Source organism: Furipterus horrens, unplaced genomic scaffold (genome assembly GCF_987537825.1).
Source record: "Furipterus horrens unplaced genomic scaffold, mFurHor1.1.pri manual_scaffold_8, whole genome shotgun sequence".
Lineage (NCBI taxonomy): Eukaryota > Metazoa > Chordata > Mammalia > Chiroptera > Furipteridae > Furipterus > Furipterus horrens.
Window position 1 is genome coordinate 70067190 of NW_028327178.1, and position 27016 is coordinate 70094205.

The window sequence follows — 27016 nt, forward strand, 5'->3', positions numbered from 1 at the left end:
TTTCACAGTCCAGGCTGCTCTAAATTGTTGACCCCATTCATTCATTAATTAATTCAACAGAATTTTATGGTCACCCACTTCATGCCAAGCACTACAAGTATAGAATAAGGTTGACAATTCTTATAGAGATAATATTCCAGTGGGGCACAGACAACAGCATCGGGCATTAAGAAGTTCCAGAATTAAAAAAGAATAGTGAGGAACTATAGCTAGGGTGGGATGGTCAGGGACAAGTCTTTGAGGAAGTGGGGGTTCCTGAATGACAAGGGATCCATGAAAAGATCAAGGGAGAAGCCCTCCACAGAGAAAGTCTCAGAGGCTCAGGAGGTGTTGTGAAAGGAGAGACAGGCAGGAATTGGACTTCATTGGCCTTCTAGATTACAGTATCCCAGGATCTGAGTTTTCTATACTAAGAACCATTGGAGGGCTTTAAGTAGGGGAATGACATTTTACTTCTTTTATGTTCTAGAAAGATCACCTTAGCTGCTGACTAGAGGTGGTTTGTAAGGGCAAGAGGACAAATAATATCATTTAGGAGGCAACTGTCGTAGTCCAGGCAAGAGATGATAATGGCTTGGACCAAGGTCAAGGTAGTAGCAGTAGAATTATAAAGAAGAGGGGAAATCCAAGAAAAATTTGACACAGGAAGTGATTGATGGGGAAAAATCGGGACGGATTAGGCTTAAGGAGGAAATCTAGTTGGGCATTGGGCAGGTTAAGTTGTAACTGGGTTGTACTGGCCACCAGTTACATTTCTTAAGTGGTTTTTGATATTCATGATGGAGCTATTTATATGTTTAGCAGTCACTGGCCTATGTGTTAGCATTTCAAAGTCCTGTGTCAGGGCGAGACAGGACTCTAAGGGGAGAGTGATGATGGAGAAGGGGTCCCTGCAAATAGCTTTGTGCACTCCAAAGAGCTATTTAGACGTCAGAAGAATGAAGGCCTGCCAGGTCCTCCATGCTTGATCCAGCCCCTTCATGTGTGATAGGGTGCGGGCTATGGGTGGAGATTCTAGAAGCAATGGGGCCTTGGAAGAGAAAATGATCAGAAGAACTCATTTTACACACATCCTAGTAGTGAAAATTTAGGATTCTGATAATGCCAAATATTTGAGGATACAGGAAAACAGGAACCCATATGCAGCTGGAGGAGTGTTGTTCACAGAGCCACTTTGGAGAGCAGTTAGCAATATCTTGCAGAGTTGAAGATACACAGACTTCCTAGTTATGTACTCCAGGAAAAGTCTTGCACATGGGTGCAAGGAGACCTTTATAAGAATATTTGCTGCACCACTACTTTTAAGAAAACCAAATTATGAGCACCTATTTGTCCATCAATAGGAGAAGTGATAAACTGAGGTATAGAATACTACACAGCAGTTAAAATAAATGAACCAGAGTGTTGATGCAAAAATGTCCATCCTAAGAAAAAAGTCTTATAGGAGTTTATTTGAGCCAAACTGATGACATTTTCTGGAAAGCAAAATCACAATGGATTAAGAAAATGCTCTGAAGAATGGCAGTTTGCAGCTTATTTTCTAGAATCAAAGGAGGAGACATAAGGAGGGGTTACACAAAACCCATTAGTGGTAGATTAGGGAGGCAGGAGAAAACAAAGTGGGGAAAGCTCTGAGATTCGATTAAAAAGTAAAATGGAAAGACACATACATATGTCTTTTACATTGGTGGGTACAGGACAGTTAACATTTATAGCACAAAGAGATGGTACGTAAGCAACAAGATAATAAGGTCTCGTGCTCTGGTGCCTGTAGTTATGCCTTCAGGGGTCTAGAAAAAATTACTCTGACACTTCAAAGGTATGTTATTCTAGATGCACAAAGACAAGACAATTTCAAAGTTAAAATTGACCTTTGTCAAGGAAACTATAGGCCTAGGAGTTGGTTACACACCATGATCCACTTTTAGTGAAGAATTTTTACATCCTGTGTGGTTACTTTGATCTCTGGATTTGTAAGGCCTGCCATGCAAACCTCCACTGAGCTTGTCAGGTTTAGTATGTGGACTCTTTTTTTGTCCACAATAGTTATATGCATCAAGACATACATAAACATAAAAACTCAAAAGACTTCATTAAAAATAAAGACAATAGACAAGATATGGAAGCAACCCAAGTGCCCATCAATAAATGAGTGGATAAAAAAGCTGTGATACATGGATACAATGAAATATTACTCAGCCATAAAAATGAATGAAATCTTATCATTTGTAGTCACTGGCTCTGATAAGATTTGACAGAGCTAATGACTGTTTTAGCATTATGTGTGATTTTCTGTATATTTAAAGTACTTCAGAATCAAAGGTATTATCAACAGAAAAATAAGAAAAAAGATGGATGTGTATGAGAATGGAAGGAGATGCAGAGATTAAAAAGGTGGGAGGAAGTGGGGTGAGCCAGGGGAGTGTGTCTGTACCAAAGTCTCACCACTCTGGGCTGGGGTCCCCCCCCCGCCCCATTCTGGGTCATGGCTGTGGTTCTGGATAGGACAGCCACACACAGCCCACTGGGGAGCACAGCCCTGCTGATGAAGGGCCACCCACACTCTCGGGAAAACATCTAAAAGATTGCCATTCTCAGCAGGCAGATGGATCACACTCAGTCACCTTCACAGCCACCATATTGATTTTAACTAGAAATCCCAGGGGCCTTCCCCAGGAGAAGTAGCTGATCCCCACCAGTCAGAGTGCTTCCTTCCAATAATGCCACTGTTGACACTTTGGCTATAACTTTAGGCCTCTGGTCCCACACTACTTCTTTCTCTATTTCCAGAGAAACACAAAGAACCACTCAGCGGCACTCAGTGGCACATCACAGATAACACCGTTTATCTACAATGCAGAAGGAAGGCACAGTGACGCCAAGACACAAAGTTAGACAAGAACAGAGATTGTACCTGGCTGGATGGCTATGGGACCCTTCCTGGCTGGATGAAAAGTCTTTCAGTCCCCTCCATCTCTCCCCATGACCCATTCTGCCCCAAGTCACCCACAGCACACAGGGATTTACCTGAGAAATGGACCAGAGGCTAGTGTTCCAGAGCCAGGCCTGCCTGTCCAAATGATCTGTTTATATACCCTTCCACGAGCAAGAGCCCACGCTGAGATCTGCCCAGGTGTCCCTAATTGGATTTGTGATGTTCCCCACATTGTCCCCAGATACATTTGTGTTCATATTTAGTTCCTGTGGATATCTGATCTCCACCCTTATGCCCTGGGTTTATCCAAATTTCATTCACTGAGAGCAAGTAGAGATGTTATGACCTGTCAAAGATGACCAGTTTTAAACTAAGCTTTCCCATGGTAAAGCTGTCAAACAATGATCATTGGCACCAATCAACACCAACAGGAATCCCCAGTTTGGAGTGCATCGAAGAAGAAAACTTTATTCAGTACAAATAGCTCAACTGTGATACAGCAAAGCTGTGAGAATAGTGTGACTATGTAACAGTTCAATAGTTCACAGCTCAGTTATGAAACAGCACAGCTGTGAGGCAGCCCTGGGGTGAGGCCCCTCTGCAGCTAGACAGCTCTGTCTTACTCTGTTGTGCTCTACTCTGCTCTGCCCTGCTCCTCTCTGGTCCAGAGAGACACCTTTAGTGTCTCATCTTCACGTCTTCATTATTTCAGCTCCACCCCGTGAAATGCAGTCTTTAGCCTTCAGTGAAAAGGGCAAGTGTGCTCTGCAAGCTAGGTAAGGGAGTGGGGAGCTGACACATATAGAGAGAAGTCCCCATTCCTGCTCCCTGATTGGTCCATTCTCATGCAAATGAGAACTCCAAATCCTTGCAGTGTGATTGGTCCCAAAAGCACTGTCCTAATTGGTCAGAATGGAGCTGTTCTGATTAGTTGCTTAAGATGCTAATGTGGATATAGCTGCACAGATCTGACTGGGTGGGGGGTGGGGAAAGACAGTCCTATTGGTTGGAACACAATTCCAGAAACTCTTTTGTAAGGGTTGGGTGGCTTAGGGGATAGTGTTACAGCTGCTTAGTGATTTACAAGCTGAGAGAACCCAGCCCAGCTCTTTCCCATAGCCCCTACCTCCCCTTCTATATCATTGTGACTTGTTTATAACTCTTGTGAAGTTATGTCTTACAGGATGTCTAGCCTTTTGCAGAGATAATTGGTTTACAGAGAATTTGACCGTGACTAAGAGGCTGCAGCTGCAGCTAGAGATAACCTTATGGCCCTGCGAATCTCTGTTCCTGTTTCTGCCAAGATGTTCCTGCAGCCTTGCCCGGTCCCCACTTCCCAAGGCTACTACTCACAGAATAAGGAAAAGACCCTATATAAACCCTGCCCTAAACCACATTTGGGGTCGGTGCCATTTTGGAGACTTGGTCTCGGCCTGACCACCAGCAATAAACCTTTTTTGCTTACTTTATTCACTGCCTCAGGGTGTTCAGTCTTGCTTGTGTAGCCACAACATTTTGGAGGCCCCAGCGAGATCCCTCTGTAGAGCAGTGCTGCCTTCGGTGAGCATCCAGGGCTTTGTGTGGGTCCCGAGTGCCTAGCTGACTGGTGGCAGGACAGCAGCCACCAATTCCCTGTGCCTTCAGCGGACATTCAGGAGCTGCCAGAAGCCCTGACGGCCCAGTCTAGAGTAAGCAAAGGGCAGCGGACAGCCTCAGCAACAGGTGAGTAGCAACCCATTTGGGGCAGCGGGCTTAGGCCACTGCCATTTGTCATTTGTGAGACTCGGTCTCTTTTGTCCTCTGGACGCAGAGGTACATATTCACGAACAGGGAATTTGTTGAAACCTGTTCAGCAGACTTCATTTGGGTTATATAGAGCTCTTTTGGTTTGGTTTTGGGGTTGTGCTGCCTGTTGGCTGACACTGTTTGTCTGATCACAGAAGCCTAGGTGGGGTTTGGGTGGAATTGTTTAACCTCTGAATGAATGTGTGAGTGAGTGTTAAGGTTAGAAATTGTTTCCTCCTTTTGTGTGACTCCACGGACTTTGGTCTACGGATTATGAGTGGGCCCTGACCTGTGGTTCCTTGGTTTATCATACAGCATAAACGGCTGGATATAACTCAGATTCCACTTGCACAGCCTTAGCTCAGATAAGCCTAAGTCCTTGCAAGAGGAGAGGCCAGGCAGGCATCTGTTTGGTTTCCTTTGGGAGCTCTCAACCCGTGTCTGTCTGCGCTGTTAGGGGGGGATTGTTCCCGTACCTCGGAGTCCCACCCTTGATTGTAATTCAGAATAGAAATATATTTGTAAATCTGTACGAATCACCTTAGCCAACATGGGGGGGGGGGTGCCAGTCCAAGTCTGCACCCATAGTTCTTGACTGTGTGCTCCAGAATTTCCCCAAGTTTCGGGGACAAAACCCCTCCATGAACTCTGACACCCTGGAAACATTCTGTAGGTCAGAGTGGCCTGCTTTTGTTGTCTGATGGCCCCTTGGGGGTACTCTGAATCTAAGTATTATAAGGGCCATCCACCTCATTGTCACAGGGAAGCCTGGCCATCCGGATCAGTTTGATTATATTGATTGTTGGCAGGAGCTAGCTGAGTACCCGTTTTCTTGACTCTGAAAGTGTGCTGGGTCAGAAGCCCGTAAAGTCCTCCTAGCCTGCCAGCCTCAGGACAAGGGAGAACGCAACAAACTGAAAGTCACTGAGTCACGTCGGCCAGGTCTCCTGACTCTCCCGTCAGCCCCAGAGGAAGGCCACTTCCTACAGCCCTTTCCTTATCGGGGGTCCTCCACGTCCCTCTATCCCCAGCTCCCCTGAGAGGAACCAGACTCCACCAGCGGGACCTCCTCTACCTTGCCACCCCTGAGGAGCGCTCCATCTTCTTGCCTGCACCTGAGGCCTCCTCCTAGTTCTGTTAGAGCCAGTGAGGCTCAGGTTGCTAGGCCCGTGATCCCATTAAGGGAAGCTGTAGGACCTGACCCAGAATACCAGACTATTTTCGTTTACGTCCCCTTCTCCACCAGTGATTTATATAACTGGTGGGCCCAAAACCTGCCATTTTCTGAGCAGCCCCAGGCTCCTACCAGTCTATTTGAATCTATTTGTTGGTCACATCGACCTACCTCGGAGGATTGCCAGCAGCTCCTACTGACCCTCTTCTCGATAGAAGAGTGACAGTTAATTCTTAAAGCAGCCAGAAAAAATGTCAGGAGTCAGGCTATAGGGACAGAACAGGAAAGGGAGGCAGCCGTGAGGGAACTAGTACCCGCTGGGCCACCCGACTGGGACTCCAACACCGCGCCTGGGATGGTGGCCCTTAGAGCTTACCATCAGACCTTAGTTCAAGGAATGATCAAGGCTGCTAAGAGGCCCACTAACTTGAATAAGATTTCAGAAGTTATTCAGGGCCCCACTGAGAGCCCCACTGCCTTCCTTGAGTGCCTGCGAGAGGCATACTGCCTGTACACCCCTTTCGATCCTGAGGCTCCAGAGAATGCCCGTACCCAATCTGGCTTTTGTCACTCAGGCAGCATCGGACATTTAGAGGAAGTTACAGAAATTAGAGGAATTTGGAGGCATGAATTTAAGCCAGCTCTTAGAAATCACTACCAAAGTATACTTAAACAGAGATGAGGCCGATAAAATAAGAGAACTTGAAAAAGAAAAGTGGCAGGCTAAAGTGTTGGCCGCTGCCCTAAAAGAAACCTTCTTTAAACCAGGTCCAGAATCCAGCAAAAAGTTCCGCAAGAAGGGAGAGGGAAAGCCAGAAAAAGAACTAACTTCAGACCAATGTGCATACTGCAAAGAAAAGGGACATTGGAAAAATGACTGCTCTAGCTAAAGAAACGTCCTCCTCCAAAAATAATGACCACTGCAGGGGAGGATAGTGACTGAGGGGATCAGGGCTCCCTCTTCTTAGGCCTCTGGGAACCCATGGTTACAATGATTGTAGGGGGCCACCCAATGACTTTTATGGTAGATACAGGAGCTGAAATTTCAGTAGTAATTAAACATACAGGACCTATTGTAGAAAAGAGAATGAAAGTACGAGGCACAACAGGAGAAATTGCAGAGTACTCTTTTTGTGAAGCTCGGAAGGTCAGTTTAGGAAAAGCTAGTACCACCCACTCATTCCTTCTCATTCCGGACTGTCCGTTCCCTTTGCTTGGGAGAGACTTCCTCAGAAAGCTCTGAGATCAAATCTCCTTCTCCCCTGAGGCTGCAGAGCTTCAAGTAAACCCTCGAATGATTTTGTCTGTCTCCCTTCCCTTAGAAGAGAAGTATCGATTGCTTGAGTCTCCTCAACAAGACTCTGAACCTCTCCTCAGGGATTTTCAGGCAGTTTTCCAAAGTATGGGCAGAAGACAATCCTCTGGGTTTGGCAAGCCATATACCTCCTGTGATAGTCTCGCTACTCAGTGATACTAGCCCTGTTTGCATCAAGCAGTATCCTATTTCCCGGGAAGCCCGTAAAGGCATTAAGCCCCATATAGACTGAATGCTATGGGAAGGCATATTAAGGGAATGTCAGTCAGCATGGAACACTCCTTTCTTACCAGTCCGAAAACCTGGGACCAATGATTACCGTCCAGTTCAGGACCTGAGGGGGGTAAATGCTGCAACAGAGACTATCCACCCAACGGTGCCAAATCTTTATACTCTCCTAAGTCTCCTGCCACCTGATAGACTCTGGTATACAACATTAGACCTAAAAGATGTCCTTTTCTGTATTTCTTTACATCCGCAGTCACAAGACATTTTTGCTTTTGAGTGGGAGGATCCAGAGACAAACAGAAAGCAACAACTTACTTGGAGTCGGCTGCCTCAAGGGTTCAAAAACTCCCCTATTATTTTCAGAGAGGCCCTAGGACAGGACCTCAGCCCCTGCTCAACAGAAAATCCCCATTTGACGCTCCTCCAATATGTAGATAATCTCCCAGCAGCCAAGACTAAGGAGGACTGTCTAACGGGCCCTTCTGCCCTCCTTACTCTGTTTGAAGGAAAAGGCTATCGAATCTCCTGCAAGAAGGCAGAAATTTGCACCCAGAAAATTAAGTTTCTAGGGTTCATTTTGTCAGAAGGGACCCAGAGACTGTCAGCTGAGTGAAAGGGGGTAACCACCCGACTTCCTACCCTGAGATCCAAGGACCTTCGTGAGTTTTTAGGGACGGTGGGATTTTGCCACCTCTTGATCCCCAACTCTGCTGCAATCGCTCGGCCCCTCCATGAAGTCACCCGAGACCCCAATGCCCCATCAGACTGGGGAGAGGATCAGGAAAGGGTGTTTCAAAAACTAAAAGAGGAACTCACCAAGGCTTCGGCCCTTGCCTGCCAGATGTCACCAAGCCCTTCAGCCTTTTTGTCCATGAGAAAAAAGGAGTAGCCAGGGGAGTCCTGGCTCAAGTCCTTGGGCCTTGGTGAAGGCCGGTGCATATCTTTCAAAAAGACTCGACCCAGTGTCCCAAGGGTGGCCTGCCTGTCTCAGAGCTGTCACTACTACGGCCCTTCTAGTCAAGGAGGCTGACAAGCTCACTCTAGGACAGGACCTTTCCGTTAATGTACCACACTCAGTTGAGACCCTCCTAAGAGGCACGGGAGGGAAATGGCTCACTGGTAGCCACTTCACCCACTACCAAGCAACTCTCCTTGAGGACCCCCGGATCTGCCTGCAGGCCATCTGGGCTTTAAACCCAGCTTTGCTCTTACCTGCTGAGGATGGGGAGCTGGAGCATGTGAAGGAACCATTGACCGAGAACGTTCCTCATGGCCTGGACTACAAGACTCTGCACTCCCAAATTCAGAAGTTGTATTCTTCATGGATGGAAGCAGTTTTGTTCGCGATGGCATACGTTATGCGGAAGCAGCTGTAGTCACCCTTGAGAAAGTAACCCGCTCTGAGCCCCTTCTGCAGGGCTGATCAGCCCAGAGAACAGAACTTGTCGCCCTCACCTGGGCATGAGAGGAAGCCACTGGTAAACGGGCCACTATATATACTGACTCGCAGTATGCTTTTGCCACTGTTCATGTGCAAGGGGCAATTTATCAAGAGAGAGGATTGCTTACAGCCGAGGGAAAAGCAATCAAAAATACTCAGGAAATTCTAGCTTTATTACAAGCAGTGTGGAGGCCAGCCCAGGTAGCAATTGTCCATTGCAGAGGTCACCAGAGGGGCACTGGGGAAACTGAAACTGGTAACCGGCTAACAGATCAGGCTGCCAAAGAAGCTGCATTACAGGGTAAAGCCTCTGCCCCAGAGGTGGGTAATATCCTTCCTGTATTAACACAGCCTACAGAGCCCCTGCACTACTCCCCAGCTGAGGAAGCTTGGGCTAAGGCTGAAAATGGCACAAAGAAAAAAGGCTGGTTAATTCTGCCGGATGGCAGGATCTTTGTTCCAAACAGCATTGGCCTGCAGCTAGCCACCACCCTGCATCAGACCACTCACTTTGGGGAAGGAGCACTTGTCACATCTTTAGAAAAGGAATATTATATACCCAATCTCTGGACTATTTGTGCTTCAGTTACAAAGTGATGCCTAACTTGTACTAAGAATAACCCAAGGACTGGCAGGGTCCCACCACTTGCGGTGCACCAGCAGAGAACTACTCCCTTTGAAGACAATTGAGGTAGATTTTACAGAAGTAGGGCCAGCCCCCAGAGGCTATAAATACTTATTAGTTTTAATTTGTACCTATTCTGGGTGGGTAGAGGCAGTCCCCACCTGAACAGAGAAGGCCAGGGAAGTAGCCAAGGCTCTATTAAACCTAATTATTCCTAGATATGAATTACCTATTAGCATAGGGTCAGACAACGGTCCAATATTTATAAAAGAAGCAGTTCAAGCTGTAGCTAAGGCTCTAGGAATCAAGTGGAACCTCCACGCTACCTACCGGCTTTAAAGTGCAGGTCAGGCAGAATGTATGAACCAATCCTTAAAGCAGAGTCTGCGAAAGCTCCACCAGGAAACTAATTCTCCATGGCCAGATCTTCTCTCTTTAGCCCTTTTCTGATCCAGGTGCACTCCGTATACCGATGGCCTAACTCCTTTTTAAATATTGTATGGAAGGCCACCCCCTCTAACACCTTGGATAGGAGATTTACAGGTTAGGGGTGACCACACTTTAATTCAGCAATTGCAGGCTCTTCAGAAGACCCTTACTTCCATCCAGCAGTGAGTATTAGAGAGGCACCCCATTCCTATAGTGACCCCCATGCATCCCGTCAGACCTGGGGATCAGGTCCTCATAGAGGTCTGGAAAAGACAACCCCTAGGGCCGCTATGGGAAGGTCCTCTCACTGTTATTCTTACTACCCCAATAGCTATAAAGGTTGCTGGTGTTGCTGCTTGGGTTCATCATTCCTGAGTCAAGTCTTACATCCCACCAGCTTCTGAAGAAAAGCCCAGTAGGTCCGGACTGGCCCCCATAGGATAATCAAACTCAGCCTTTTCCTGTCAATCGGAGTGACTCAAGAAAAGAAAATGACTGGACAGTGTGCTTTATACTTAACCTTAGTTAGCTTGCTCATTACCCTATTTGCCATAGGACTTAGTGCCGTTGCCCTGGCTGACTGGGGCCCCTGGGAAAGGGTGGCTTTCGGATTCCTCTACATTTGCTTGTGTTTAGTGTTTGAATTGATTTATTGTCTTCTCTATTAAGCCTCCTGCCCACGGCTGGTTGTTAGATAAATCTAAACCTGACCAGAGGACTTCTTATTTAGTCTTCTGGACAAGCGTTACCCTTTGCTTACTTACGCCAGTCTCGTCGACTCCCTTACGTTTCTGTATCACAACAGGCACTGGCCACCTCCTTGCTGAGAAGAACTAGACTGAAACTGATAAAACCCACTCACATCTCGAGTTGAGGACCTGCAAGTTAAAGAGGAATTATCCCTAGTTAAACAACTGCAGGCACTCCAGAAGACCCTAGCAGTTGTTCAGAAAGGGGCACTAGAACACTGCCAAATACCAGTAGTTACTACTCCCTTGTACCCCTATGAGCCGGGGAATCAAGTTTTAATTGAGGTTTGAAAAAGACAGCCTTTAGGCCCTTTGTGGGAAGGTCCTCACACTGTTATTTTCACCACTCCCACTGCAGTCAAAGTCATCGGCACTGCAGCATGGATCCACCACACCAGAGTGAAGCTCCTCTTGCAGCCTGCTTTAGGAGACAGCCAGAGAACAACCCCAGGCAGCTGGCCCTCCATCCGGCTCTTCGGAACAGCCAATCCCCCTCCCCCGCGAAGGTCAAAACGCCCTGAAAAAAAGCGGGAAAAATTGCAGCGAAATTCTTCTTGAGAATAGGGGTCGACATAGACCTCTGGGTCTGATTCATCCTTGCTCTCGTTCTCCCTGCTACCGCAGCCCCACCACCTTTACAGTTCCGTATCATCGAGATGGGGATGGGACACCTAATAGTGGAACAAGACTGGAATACTACAGAACAATTGCTGACTTTCAAACTCCATCTTGAAGACTTCTTTCCGCACAACCCCAGGTGGCACAGAAACTTCTATTTCTGTTTCAGCCAAAAACCCAGTGAACACTGTTACAGTACCAAGGACTATTTTTGCCCCTATTCGGGCTGTGAGGACCTAGGCCTCTGAGCTGTAGGAGGATACTGGAAAATCAACCAAAGATTCCTAAAAGCCACCTATGGCCAGTCAAGCCAGGCAAGAGAGAAACTCCCCTGGACCTGACCATCACAAACCCAGCAAATGATACTTAGACTGGCATGGGGCACCTCTGGGGACTGAGCCTTGCAGTCTCTGATGAGCCAGATCCTGGGACCTTCTTCACAATCCAAGGGAGACCTCCCACTCCTCGGTTCGCGATTCCCCAGCTTCTAGAGCTACAGTGAAACCTGCACAAATCCCACTGAGCTGACCAAGTGCCAGCTTTCAGAAGCCAGGCCCACGCACTAACGGAGGCCCAACCCATTCACCTCCGTCTCTCCCAGATGTTCCCAAAGGGCCCCCTGGCTTATTTAGGCTTGTAACAGCCACCCATCAGGTCTTGAACCAAAGCCAGCCCAAAATTGCTGCAGACTGCTGGCTTTGTTACCGGGCGAGACCTCCCTTCTACACTGCTGTTGGTATAAAACTTAACCCGACCAGCACTGGCCAATGTGAGAGGATAGATGTTGCTACTCTTAAACTGACAGAGGAGGTTCTTGGAAATGGGACTTCCATCAATGCCCCCAGCACCCGTCCCTCAGAGGCTTCCCAGGTTGTCCTCGCTCCATCTGTCTGTGCTCAAACCATCCAGTACTCAGGCAACTACTTTCAGGTCCCGAATGGCTCCAGACTCATTTGCCCTACAGGCATCACATCATGTCTTTGTAAGGACAACCTGACTTCTGGGCCTTGCATACTTGCCCAAATTGTTCCCCAAGTAACTGTCTACGATAGAGAGGAGGGCAGCTGGCTCCTCTTCCCCTCCGAGACGCCTCAAGTGCAGAGAGTAGCTATCCTTCCCATACTGGCTGGATCTGCCCTAGCAGGATCACTCGCCACTGCGACGAGTCTCATCACCAGACAGACTGGACTTGCAGCTCTCTCCACAGCAGTTGACCAGGGCCTACTAGCCTTACATGGAACAATTGAAGAAGTAACCACTCAAATAGAGTCCCCTGTTGAAGTAGTCCTGCAAAACAGAAGAGGCCTAGACCTCCTCCTCATGAAGCAAGGAGGACTTTGTGCTGCCCTGGGAGAGGACTGTTGCTTCTATGCCAACTGAACCGGTGTCATCTGAAACACTGCAGACCATAAAAGACTGCATAGAGCAGCGGGAATGTGAGTAGCAGAAAAAACTCTTTGTAGTACCAAAATATGTTTAACTGGAGTCCACAGCTAACCACTTTAGTGACCAGCCTCACTGGGCCCTTGCTGCTTCTCATTCTAGCAATAACTATCCTCCCTTGTGTATTCCGATATATTACTCAGAGCCTGAGAGCTAGCATTGCAGATACCCAACTCCTTATCCTTGCTGTTGAGCCCCTCCTGGAAACCGAAGTTTAATAACCCTAACAATAGTCCCTAGACATCCCTAATAGGTTTAGTCAAGGGACTAGAGGGGGCGATGTTACAGCCACCCAATGATTTACAAGCTAAGAGACCCCGGCCCAGCTCCTTCCCATAGCCCCTACCTCCCCTTCTATATCATTGTGCTTGTTTATAACTCTTGTGAAGTTATGTCTTACAGGATGTCTAGCCTTTTGCAGAGTAACTGGTTTACAGATATTTGACCATGACTAAGAGGCTGCAGCTGCAGCTAGAGATAACCTTATGGCCCTGCGAATCTCTGTTCCTGTTTCTGCCAAGACGTTCCTGCAGCTCTGCCCAGCCCCCGCTTCCCAAGGCTACTACTCACAGAATAAGGGAAAGACCCTATATAAATCCCTAAACCCCATTTGGGTTGGCGCCATTTTGGAGACTTGGTCTCGGCCCGACTGCTGGCAATAAACCTTTTTTGCTTATTTTATTCACTGCCTCAGAGTGTTCAGTCTCACTTGTGTAGCCGCAACAATAGGAACACAGTACAAGCAGGCAGTTCCCTGCAGGAGTCAGGTAGTTTATGGCAGGCTTCTCTCTAAAATGTGGCTTGTGTGAGCCTGGAGGCTCATGTTTAGAAATGGCTGCTAGGCTCTGGTTGTTTTTGTTTGTTCGTTTGTTTAAATTTGAGCTTTTAGCCACCAAGAGTCCTTCTTGGTCAGTATCTTTCTTAGGGTCCACATAGCCAAAAGCAGTGTCAGTGTAACTACTTTATCAAAGTTGGTACTGCTAACAGAAGTTTCTCTAAATCCATGTATACAACCCAAGACCCCAATATATCCCTGTCCCTGTCCAGAGTTCCTACAAGAACAGGACAGGCTGCCTAAGCATCTGCCAAGCTGGTGAGAACATGCTGCTGTCCACAACCCTTTTTAGCTGCCAGTGCTGTGTGGACACCAGGGAAGGTGGCAACAGAGACAAGCAGCTATTATTCAGTGCAATCAGAAAGTGAGACAGGAAACCAGGTTCCAGGAAACTAACTTGGTAAGACAGTGGTTCTTATAATGAAACACAACATTTGTATTCTTTCCAGAAAACTCCACAAGCAATGACTCCTCAACTCAAGAGACAGCCACTTGTATGTACAAGGCACAGCAGAGCCATCCTGACAGAGCCAGGACATACCTGTCTTTGTTATCCCCCTGAGGGCTGGGGTGCTTGCCTTCCAAAGCAGGGAGAGAGAATGCTGCTGGCAGGAAGGGAACTTCTGCAGCCACCATAAGTGGAATTGGCCAGAGAGATGGCATCTGAGGAAAGCAGGCTAGGGGTTGGGCCTCTGGGTCTCCTCCCTCATTCCACTCAGAAACCCAGTGCTGTTGGGCTCCTTAATATCTAAGCATCTGTGCATAATACAGGAAGCCCAAAGTGTTCACCTGGGCGATTTCCATGCAAACTGGCATACAGGCCAAGGGCAGGAGAATTTGGGAAGCCCCAGGTTCTTTCTTGGCCCTTTGAATCACACCCAGGACTCAGCCTGGATAAGGACTGGCCTGCTGTGCTCCAGTCTGGCACAGCAACCTACACTGATTTGTACTGTTTTGTAATCATTCTGGGTAATTTTCCAGTAGGTAGGAACCTCATCTGAAGGGCCACACTTCAAGCCTTGTACTGTTGAGATGCAGTCTGGCTTGCAGCAACTATGGTGGTTTGGCAGCATGAGGTAGCAGTGGTGAGGGTATGAGCTTTGGGCTCAAGAAGACCTGCCTTCAAGTGCCCTTGACCCCTTGTTGGCTGACTCTGGGAGCCAGCAGGTGTTGGAGGATTAAAAAGGATGATGAGATCAAAACGGTTTTTAACAAGTACCAATATACTCCCAAATCTTCTTCCTATTTAAATTCTCTCTTTATATTAATGGCAATCATTGCTATGAAACAGACAGGCGATAAAGCTAAAAGACACTTATAAAGGACTTACACCCCTCCCAGCCTATAAAGGGGCCATTTCATCATTTCATCCCCAGCAACAGACCTGGACCTACAAAAGACCAGTGTTTGTGGAGTCCAATCTTGCTTTTATCTGTCTGCCCAGAAGTCTCTAATCTCAGGATTTTCCCCCTAGATGTCAATTACCCTTACTGGATTGGGGAAGAGCCGTTGCTGTCTGCAGTCTCCAATTGCTTGGGAGACTGAAGAGAGGGTGAGGGAGGGACTCCAATCTTGTTTTCTTTCTTTTAGGGTTAGATAAAAGGAAAAAAGTTCTCTTGAAGGTCAAGTAAAAATAAAACAAGAAAGTGCTTATAGAGCAAGTTCTGATACAGTGCTCTTCAAATTCCAAGTCTAACTCAGGAATGTTATCAGTGGTTTGAAAAGGGCTGTACAGCTAGCTGATAGAGGACTTGAAATCTAGGGTGTGGGAAAAGTCAAGTGCTTGGCTTTCGGCTATGGAGTTTCTATTTCCTAAGTGCATCAGGTTGGCCTTTACAGTTCTATCAGCTTGGTGGGATTAGACCTAACTCCAGGTTATGAAAAATCACATGTTCCAAACCCTTCTCTCTCCTGTCTGCTTCTGCTGAGCTAGAGGAGCCTCATCCACTAGTGAGTACACCCCATTGAGGTTTGTATGAGGTAGAGAATAATGGGTTTCTTACAAACTTTCAAATTGTTGCCCCTCCCCCAAACTGTCAGCATGGAAACAAAGAAGTAATGGAGGCTTTTCCTTTTTACTTTTAGAGGAGTGCCTGAGGAATGATGTTGAAGCATCTCAGAACCATGCCCTTTTGTTTTGTTTTGAAACTGTCTGTTACGTGTCCTTGTCCTATGGGTGTTTGCATGTATATTTTTGAAATTTAATTATAATCACAAATATAACACACGAATACATTCCTACTGAAAAACATAGATTACTGTAGTTAAAGTTAATCTCCCTTGACCATGGTCCATAGTCCTTTCTACCTACTCAGAGGTAACCACTATTATCAGTTTTGTGTGTATGATGTATTGCCTTATAGCTTGCTTGCTACATTCGGTGAAATGTGGAACTTATCCACATGGATAAAGGAAACCCTAGTTCATTTTAAGTGGGAATGGTTTTCCACCATTAGGGTATACTACATACAGATATTCCATGTATCCATTCTATTTTGCTAGACATCTATCCAGCGTTTTGCTGTCACAAGCAATACTATGATGAACATCCTGTATAATGTGTGAAACCTTAGAGAAAATGCTGCATTGCTCTCCAGGTTGCTGTGTCCATCTCGACTGCCTCCACCATCTGTGAAAGCATCTGCCTCACTTGTCAGTGTTCTGATATTATCACACTTTTAAGCTTAGGCCAATCTGAGGAGTACAGTGGCTTTTTATTGTCTTCATGTACTTTGTTCAGGTTATACTGTTTGTATACTGATTGTCTGTATTTCCTCTTCTGAGGAATTGCTTATCTATTTGTCTGTTGACCATTTTGGGGTTTCTTGTTTTTCTTAAGTTGTGATATAAATCCTTGCCTCAAATAATTAAAAGATTTTCTCTCATACTGTTTTTATGTCTTTTAAATTTCCTAAACTTTTAAGATTGATAGAATCAAAAGTTCATTGTAGTTCTCACTTTGTCTAAAGAAGACATTCCTGACCTTGCAGTAAATATTCTCCTCTATTTTTTTACTAAGATGTATCCTATAAAGTTTTGCCTATTTACATATATTGTATGTATGTATTTATGTATGTATGTATGTAAGTATTTGGAATACAAATACTGGAATGTAATTTTGAGTGTGGTGTGAAATCATAAGGAGGAGGGATGATTATAATAGGGCCAGGGCTAGGTTCTCCAAAACCCTAAGCACTGCACTCTGGGATGGCTTTATTAGCCTGAGGTACCTTCTGCAGGCCAATGGATGTGTGCAGAGGGCTGCCTTTTAAAAACTTGTCCAAAGGCTGGGAGTAGCCCAGGAGGCATGAGGTAGAACTCTGCCCTTGATTTTCATTCCAAATGAAGAACAAATGAGCTCAACAGTATTTATACAGTAGTTCATCTTAGCCCTGCTGATTCAAAACATCCCCTTAATCACAATTAGAACCTTCCTATTCACCAAAAACAATATTTATTACATTTTTACTGTTTGATTTGAGGGGGGGAGAGATTTGTTGTTCCACTTACTTATGCATTTATTAGTTGATTCTCATATGTGCCCTGACCAGAGATCAAATCCACAACCTTGATGTAGGGGGACAATGCTCAAACCAACCGAGCTACCCTGTTAGAACCTCATTATCTTTTTATTCCATTTTTCCTATTTTGGAGTTGAAAATAACACAGCATAGTTGCATACACTTATGTGGAGAAAAAGATAATAAGCAATCTACCCTCATATCATCTCTGAGTTAACTAAAATTGTTTGATATAAATAACTTTGATTACAGCTCAAAGTAGTAAATAGTATTATTTAGAGAAATGAAATACAAGTAAATAATTTAATATTTTAAAAAATTTTCAGTTAAATGCCTTGCTTGGAATTCCTTTGGGTTTGCTGTTTCAAGAACTGTGTCCTTGACTAAACAATCTGACCCCTTTAATTTCCTCATCTGTGAACTGGGGGTATGCTGAGGCCTGCTTCTCAGGGCTGTTTAATAAGAGTTCACTGAGTTGATGCACCAAAGTTCACAGCAGAGGTTCATCTTTAGCTTTTGGGTATTTGCTGGTGGGAGAGGGTTTAGCTATTTATACCCCCCATGGATGAAAAGTGAGAATTCTGGTTTAAAAGGTGTGAGAAGTGTGGGGTAGAGGTATTGGCTAATTATATCTGTTGGGGGCACAGGTCCTTCTGCAACGCCCATGAGGGAGACCTTCACATGCTATGTCCCTACAGGCACTGTGATTCCTTGAGGCTTGTTAGGAGCCTCATAAGCATGCATGTACTTACAATAGATAGAAATATTTGAAATTAGGAAAGCCCCAGAAAATTCAGGACCTGGTACCCTTGTGCGTGTTAGTATCCCTGGGGGGGACCTCAGTTTGTTGATGGACCAGGTTTCCATAGCCTTTAGCTCCTTGGACCTTCCTCAAATCTGAAACCCCTGCAAACATCGCGTTGTACCACAGCATTCCTTGAGACCAGGCCTTCCACCAGAGGGGCTCCCTTACACTGCCTGAGAGTGGTCAGGAGAAGGAAACTGGGCCCAAGTCATTTTTTTGAGGATGGCTTTCTGGTGGTCAGAACCTGCTTTGTCTGTTGCACAGAGTTCCTGAAGATCTCCCAAAGTCAGTCCTTGATCAAGGACTGATGGGCACTGGGGTATAAATACTCTAGTTCCCTCTCCTCAGGATAAGACCACCCTGATGTGAGATCTACACTATCCTCAAGAACCTTGTAAGATGGAACCAAAGTTACCATCACAGGACTTTGCTTGAAACTAGACTTGTCTGAGCCCCTTCTCTGCCCCTCTATGGATTTCTCTTCCTGATAACTCATTTTCATAAAAATCTTTAGCTCTGGGCCTGTTTCTGGGGAATCTGAACCATGATCCTCCCAATCTTCCTGCTTGGCCCCCCTTTCACCATTTGAGGTTGATGGTCCTGCCTGTGGGTTATTCCTGGAGCCAGAGGCTCTCTCTAATGGCCCCCACCTGGATGTAAATTCTGCAGAGCAGAAATGATGCCTTTTTGCTCCCCGCTCCCTCCTCTGAGCTCAGGACAGGCCCTGGCATACATGAGTTGTTGAATGAATGAGTGTTCTTCCCTTTCTGGCTTCCCCTTTGTAACTTCCCATTCATTTCCTTCTAGACTGAGGGTAAAGCAGGACACAGAGGGGGTGGAGCTCCAACCAGTCCATTAGAACCGTGGCTGGACATGGTGAGGAAGAAGCTGACATTGTGGAAGCCACTAAAGAAGTACTGCTCAAGAGTTTTCAATTATTCACCACCAAAAAAACACCAATATGGTTGCACATCCAGAAGGCAGCTGCTCCATCTGATCCACAGTTAAGTTCTCATTGAGTAGAAGCCAGTGGCTTTGAAAACGGTTCCCCAATGATTAATTTATCAACTGCTACTACTGAAATGGAAGAGACCAACTTGGCTCTGTTTCAGGCAGGCTGTGAAAGGTTGGGTTGATCACACTGACACAGGTGCCGCTGACTCAGTGCAAATTCTAGAGGCTTAGATTAGTTTTGTTTTGTTTTTTAAAACTATATTCAACTTAGTGTCTCCTTGGAAAATAAAAATAAAAATAATTTAAAAAAGATATATAGCATGTCTATAGTTCAATACATGAAATATGGAAGCAGCTAGTGTGGTATATCTTGAAACAGTCATGTGCTAAGGTCCTGATTTACTTCGTCAGTTGTCTGAGGACTCTATTGTATTAGACTCTTCAATGACCTCAGAAGTCATAGATATCGATCACCATATCACTGCCCGTGGCATTGAGTTTTAAGGTTAAATGACAAACCAAATGAGAGAAGCTCCATGAAGAATGAAGCTCTTCCTAAGAGTTAGCACTAATGTTTTCTATAGCCCTGGCTAGTTGTAGTATTTATTTGTATTTTACGTTTGACTTTTCATTTTTTAAAAATATTTTTAAAGTACTTATTACATAGCAATGGGTCTATAATGGGGGAAAAAAAAACCCCAAAAACACAATGCGCTCCATCAAATGGAGATACACTTAATTATAAGATACAGTATTCCCTCACTTATTGAGGGTATTACATTCTAGACTTCAGAGAAGGAAAACTCTGACTCCAAAAAACCTCCGTTGCTTTGCGGCATACCTCTTCAGGGGAAAGGCTAAGGGAGTAAACCCTGACAGAAAATCCAGAGCCGGAGTCCCTAAGGCGGTTTGACGTTGTAGTCAACACCGGCAACTCCTGTGGCGCACCTGAAGCCAAGCTGTATTGACTCCGTCTTTCCCTTGGACCCTTCAGCTGCGAAGAGAGGGGGGGTCTGCTGCATGGGCAACAGCAGACCCTCCATATCACCCTGCCCAGGCTCTGTAGCTTCAGCTTCACTGGAGAGGACACTCCAGCGTCATCACAAGATGTCGATTCAACACAGGAGGAGACAGATACCGTGTCACTCCCGAGTCGGACTGCACAGCCATTCTCAGCGGTGCAGATAGACTCTTAAGAAGCTACACCATCGTCTCTCGAGACGGACGGCTGCCGAACGAGAACATTCTAGACCCCTCCCCCTCGTGATTGGTGAAAATCTGCGAAGTAGGAACCTTACATTTATTTTAGTATTTATATATATTTTAAGGCTTTATAAACCCTTCCCACACACTTATAAACCATTTCCAGTTCCTTATTAACCTTTACCACTCCCTTATTAACCTTTTCCATACTTTTATAAACACTACTTATGTTCTTAAACATATTCTACACTCTTAAACCTACGTAACTTTAACAACATACGTATACAGTACCGCAAAATCCCATGATATAGCGAAAAATCTGCGATAAATAAATAAATATAATATTTTTAAAAATCCCACGATACAGTGAGGCCGCGTAAGTGAACCGTGATATAGAAAGGGACTACTGTACACTCATTTTCTGTATCATCTAGAAAAAAGAGTTCCCAATTATAATTATACCACACCCTTGACTATAAAATACACATGATTTTGAGATTATTAAATTTGAAAATCAGTGCATCTTAGAATTGAACTGTGCTGATCTATGTCTTCATGGAGCTCAAGTTGAAGAGGTCTGAGGCTGTGTTGGTCAATTGCTAGTGTCCTGTTTTGCTGTCCTATTAGTGATATGCATGCTGTGCAGGGACTTACATCTTGGAATTTAGAAAATGGGATGACCTGCAAGCATTCCAGCCTCCTGAGCTCTGTGTGACACGCTTTTCAGGTGGGACGGGGCACTCAGGAGGCACTGTACTATGACGGTGACTAGAAGCCTGGCAAGAATAGTCTCCTCCACAGTAAGCAAGCACCTCTGCCTGAGGCCCTTGGGAAACATGAAGCTGGAAGGCAATTTGCATGGGAAATGAGAGCTCAAACCTGGATGTGATGTCCTTTTGGTCTTTAAGCATTTAGAGGAACTCCAAGACCTATGCAGTGTGGGTATGGTAGATGGGTTCAGCCACAAAAGGTTCCTATAGTTAAGAAAACTATGCAAAACTTGAAGCAAAACAAGTTCGCTTTCAAAGTCATAGCTGGGGACTTAAGCCTACCTAAGAGTCACCTGGGATGTCATTTTGTTTGACTTTTTTTGTTTTGATTAAGGCTCAGACTCCATAAAGTCAGAAGCAGAACTTGTGGAAGATTGATATTTGTTTGGTAGAAAAGATATCCCCAAAGGTTTTGGTTTTGTTGCCCTGTACATCTTTAACCAGTTTTCTATTAGGTTGAACTATAAGAACTTGCAATGCTGGAAGGTCAAAAATTGTTGAATATTAGCAATATTGAGCCTGTTTACAGTATAACCTTGCAAGGGCAGATACACAAAGCTGGCTAACAGCAGATATTAGAGCCTGTTCAAGATAGGATTCTGTTGTCTACTGCTGCTATTTACCTGTCTTTGCCATCCTGTTGATTTTCTCCTTAATGCATCAAGTCAGTCTTTGACACATGCTCACTATGTATTTGTATAAGAATTATGTTTTTCACTTTTTGAAAATTATCTCTTAAGTTTATCCATAACTCTGAAGAACTATCCATTCTAAGAGGTTTGATGACTGTGTGTCCTTGGCCTTGAGCATAGGGGAGTGGGGCTGGGTTGCTTAACCTCTCTGGACTTCATTTTCCTCAAGCATTAAATAGATCAATGGTTTTCTAACACTCTTCTGCTTCAAACTTTTGGTGATTGCCAGCTGTCCTTTGCCTTTCTGGAATGCAGTGGTATAAATGCTGTAGTCATAGGCACTTCCCTTTACCACCTCCAGTTTCTTACTAAACAGCTGTCTTCAATGACCTTTCTCTAAACACTGGAGGAGAAATAATGACTCACCCTTTCAGGAAGTCGATCTGAATGTATATATCAACAATACAAATATGAAAACTATTGAATTCAGCATTTCTAATTCCAGGAATTGACCCAGAGAAATAATCAGATAATGTATAAGAGAATGTTCATGGTACTATCATTTATAATAGTGAACAATGAGAAAAGAAATAAATTTAACAACAGTAGACTCGTCAAAGTGTGGTAGAGCAATAAACTATAGAATACTGTATAGCTATTAACATTATGATCCTGTGATACATTAATTGATATGTATAATGTATGCCATATATCAACAGAGTAAAAAATATTAGTAAAAAATATAATATAGTTGCAAAACAGTATGTATTCTCTATTATAATGAGCCCATTATGTAATACATACATTCATCTGTGGGTTTATATAACATAACAGAATTACAAACTGCAAAATTCTGGATACCTCAGCATCAAGAAACTCACAAGGCTCATTTCCAGGTACAGCAACTAGAGGTGGTACAATATAGGTGATATTCTCTTTCTTCTTTACACATTTTTATTTTTCTCGAAGCTTTTTTAAAAAAGAAAAAGAGCTATTTTCATTTTGGGAAATATAAAGTAAAAGAGTAATTTGATGGGTGGAGTTCATATAGAGCCTGGAGTTATCAGCATAGCAATTGAACAAGTTTTATTCAGAACTCCTGGGTTCAGTGATAAAAATTTGACTATAGTTGCTTAAATTTACCAAATGGAAGTGCCAGCATACTTATATCACTTGGTTGGTGCAGGCCTTGATAAAGCAAAGGGAATAAGATGTTTGTCAATTATCATGGTCAAGTTTTGAATTATGTTTATCACTCACTAAGGCCCAGGGCCTTGCCATTCAGAGTTATACTTCACCTATCCAGTCTACCTTTTTTGAAAAATCTACTCAAGTACATGCCAGGGGTTGACTTCTATATGGATCAAAGTCACTTCTCATTCTAAAACATCACTTACGTAAGAAAGTTTTCTCTTTTTTTAGTTATAAAAAAACAGAGTAAGCTCTAAGCTGTATTTCCCTGCGCCTCATTGCTTCTATTCAACTCACTCCAAACGCCTACTAATTTCAAATGTACTGAGACAGTTGGGTTATGTATTTAAAGTAGCATTCCCTCAAATGTTTTTCATCTGACACTAGCAGTGTAGGATGTGAACAGGCAAGATTTCAAAAACAGTGTTATTGTTCCAATACCATTACAAACATCCAATGTAGCTGGGTTAAACCTTTTATTAAATAAGGTCACTGTGGACTCCTCAGGAACTTTTAAGATGCTGGTGTGCTGGGTAGGTATCCAGGACTGTGCAGGATTCCACAGACCTACTGACCTCAGGACTCTTCACTGATGACCACTCTGGGGAGCAGTGTTCTGCGGAAACTCTTAAAGAAATCCTGACTTAAGGAGATGCTGACATGGCACCTGGGGATGGTAACTGGTACGTTTGTAATTTGTTTTAATTTAAAAAATTAGTGGAGTTAGGATTCAAAAGGAAAGGAATCACAGAGTAGGTGTGAATCTACAACTTGCAATATTAAAATGAAAATTTTGAAACAAACCATTAAAATTTTTTTTCCTGTAAGTTGAGTATGACAGTGTCCTCTGAGGACATATACTTAGTTTAGGGAAAGAAGAAGGCAGAGGGATTATGAAAAGGGAATTTGAATTTTAAAAAATGTAATGTTTGGTCATTTCCAGTCTTGTGAAGATGGTTAGTAACTCTGAGGGGATGAATCACTGAGGCTTTGAAACTTATTAAAATTCAAAGGGTTTATTCCTCATCAGGAACTGAAGCTTTGATGCAAAAGTATGCTCAGATACACTTGTCTCAAATTTTCAGATAGGATATGTGTAGCAGGTGCTGTTGGTGCCTTCCCTGTAAACCTGGGAGGTCACTGCTCCCTTACACTGTGATAGCTTTTTACTGCAAGTCCCCAGAAGTCTCTGCCCAAGGCTTGTGCATGTTCTATGGCTGGATAAGCTCAGAGCAGGATGGGACTTGGTGCATAAACACCCCAGCTTCATTCCCTTTGGAAAGACAACCTTGACCCTCACTACATCTCTCAAAGATCTCCAGCAGGACTGAGTCCCAGCAGTTGCCGTCTCTTCTCTGTCTCACTTCCCTACTTCACTACCAGCTTCCTGTGATCACCTCCCAAATAGATGACTGGCATTCATATCCTGTCTCTGAATCTGCTCTGGGAACGCACCCAATGTTTCTCTTTTGGCTATAAATTCAGAGCAAGGCCTCTTAGGCTACATCCTCTATCTTAGGCAGCTTGGTGCCTTCATCATCCCTCAGGGATTTCACCCCTCTCCAGAGCTTCCAGGTCATGGGTATGTAGGGTGACTTGGACTCTTTTGAAACTCTGCTTAGATTAAGTGCCCAGAACTGGGCACAGTGTTCTAGTGCCAATTTAGCCTTGTCTCTCCTTTACATAAATAAAAAAAAAAAAATTTGATAAAGAGGTCTGCAATCCTCTTTAGCGTTAAGGATAAAATTAACAGAATAATACACACTGGCGTTTCTCCACCTCGAATGTGCATAAGCATCACTTAGGGCTCTTGCTACAATGCAGGTCCTGCTTCAGAGATCTGGGGCAGGGCCTGAGGTTCTGCATCTGTGGACCAACAGCCCCCCACACAGGGCCAAGGTCCTCGTGGTCTGTGAGAGCCCTGGGGACAAGACCAATTCCTTTCCATGTCAGTATGTCCAGGGTTTGGTCCAACTGGCAACAGAGCAGCTGCTAATTTATATTGGTTAATACTTCAATATACTGATTTAATTCCATTGCCCAACTGCAAATAAGGGAACAGCTACTGTTTAGTGCAAACTTGCAAAGAAAAGTCCTTCTGATTGGTGGTATAGTATGTAGTGGGAAACCAAAAATGTTAGTATACAGCATGATGGATAGAAAATTTGGAATGTGAGTCATGGTTAGCTCACACGTACTTGGAAACCTGCTTCTTTTAGGGTACTAGGCTAAATGAATATCAAACAGGTGTAAAATAGAACCTTCCAGCCAAGATGGAGGCCTAGATAGACATGCTGCATCTCCCTCCACACCTAAGAAGGAATACAACTACCTGAAAACTAGAGACAACCATAAGTTCCAGAATATTGAGCTGCACGGAAGTCCAATAAACAAAGATATAAAGAAGAACTATTCATCTAGACAGGTAGGAGAGGCGGGGTCCAGGTGGAGAGGACTCGGTGTGGTGGCGGCAGCAGGCTTCCAGAAAGCACAGTCACACATTTTTAAAAGTCAGAAGGGACACCTAGGGAGCACTCCCAGCACCAGAGCAGAGTGCGCAGCTCACAGTTCCAGCACTGGAGAAAATAAAGCCTCATTGCTTCTAACTGCAAACCAGTGGGGGTTGGGGTGGAGAAAGAAACTGCTGGTCTCTTAGCAGAGTCCACTTGTTTAAGGGGTCCCCATGGTCCTAGAACATCTGCAGACCTACCCACTCTGGGAACAATGGCCAGGGCAACAGCTAGAGAGGTGCCAGTCCCATACGGAAGTGGGAAAAGTGCCTGGAAAAGGGGTGAGTGCTGAGCAAGCGGCATTGTTCCCTCTCAGATCCCTCCCCCACATACAGAGCCACAATGGGGTGAAACGAGTCACCCTGTACTGACAAGTACTTAAGGCTCTGCCCCTTACAACGTAAAAGGAGCGATGGCTCTACCTAAGACACAGAGTCAAACAAACACAGGAGCCTGTGAAGATGAAGAGACAGAGAAGTATGGCCCAAAAGGGGAACGGATCAAGGTTCCAGTGGGAGAGCTAAGCGATGAGGAGATAGCCAACCTAACAGACGAGGAGATAGCCAACCTAACAGACCCAGAGTTAAAAACACTGGTGATAAAGATGTTCACAGTCTTGGCAGATATGCTTGAGTATGGCAAATGCATAAGAGAAGAAGTGAAGGTTATGCTAAATGAAATGAAGGAAAAGCCACACAAAACTAATGGTCAGGGAAGGAAACCAGGGTTCCAATCAATGATTTGGAATATAAGAAAGAAAGAAAAAAAAAAAAACAGTCAAGTAGTACAGAATGAGGAAATGAGAATTGAAAAAAATGAGGAGTGGCTTAGGAAATTCTGGGACAACTTTAAATGTGCCAACATCCAAATCATAGGAATGCCAGAAAGAGAAGAGGAAGGGCAAGAAATCGAAAGCTTATGTGAAAAAATAGTGAAGGAAAACTTCCCAAATTTGGCAAAGGAAACAGACATACAAATTCAGAAAGCACAGAGAGTCCCAAACAAGCTAGACTCAAAGAGGACCACACCAAGACACATCATAATTAAAATGCCAAAGGTTCAAGATAAAGAGAGAATCTTAAAAGCAGCAAGAGAAAAGCAGAGAGTTACCTACAAAGGGGTGCCTTTAAGACTATCAGCTTATTTCTCAAAAGAAACTTTGCAGGCAAGAAGGGACTGGCAAGAAGTATTCAATGTGATGAAAAGCAAGGACCCACAACCAAGATTACTCTATCCAGCAAAGCTATCATTTAGAATGGAAGGGCAGATGAAGTGCTTCACAGACAAGGTAAAGCTAAAAGAGTTCATTATCACCAAGCAATTATTATATGAAAAAGATCAAAACTATGAATACTAAAATGACAACAAACTCACAACTATCAACAAATGAATCTAAAAAATAAGAACAAAATCCAACTAAGCAAACCAGAATAGGAACAGAATCATAGGCATAGGGATCATCTGGAGGGTTATCATCTGGGAGAGGGAAAGGGGAGAAAAAATGAAATGGTGCAGGGATAAGAAGCATAATTGATAAAAAATAGACAGGGGTAAGTTATGAATAATATAGGAAAGGGTGAAGCCAAAGAACTTATATGCATGACCCATGGACATGAACTAAGGGGCATGGGATTGACAGGGGAAGGGGGGTACTGGGCAGAGGGGAGCAAAGGGAAAAAAAATTGGGACTATTGTAATAACATAATCAATAAAGTATACTTAAAAAAAAAGAAATACACTAAGGACATAACTGGAGCAATTACTAAACATTGACTAGGCTGGAGCACAGTGTTGTATCAATGTTTAATTTCTTGGTTTTGATCCTTTTACAGTGATCATGTAAGAGATTGCCC

The 27016-nt window shown here is 44.4% G+C and overlaps 1 protein-coding gene and 1 long non-coding RNA gene across 2 annotated transcripts in view; one reads left to right on the forward strand and one right to left on the reverse strand.

The window, feature by feature from the left end:
• RIN2 (Ras and Rab interactor 2) overlaps positions 1-27016 on the reverse strand; it is a 113416-nt gene that overhangs the window by 62575 nt on the left and 23825 nt on the right. The gene's annotated exons all lie outside the window — the stretch shown is intronic.
• Positions 14864-16462, forward strand: LOC150003116 (uncharacterized). Its single transcript, XR_016512652.1, has 2 exons — positions 14864-15527; positions 15663-16462. It is a non-coding gene; the product is annotated as an uncharacterized LOC150003116 (long non-coding RNA).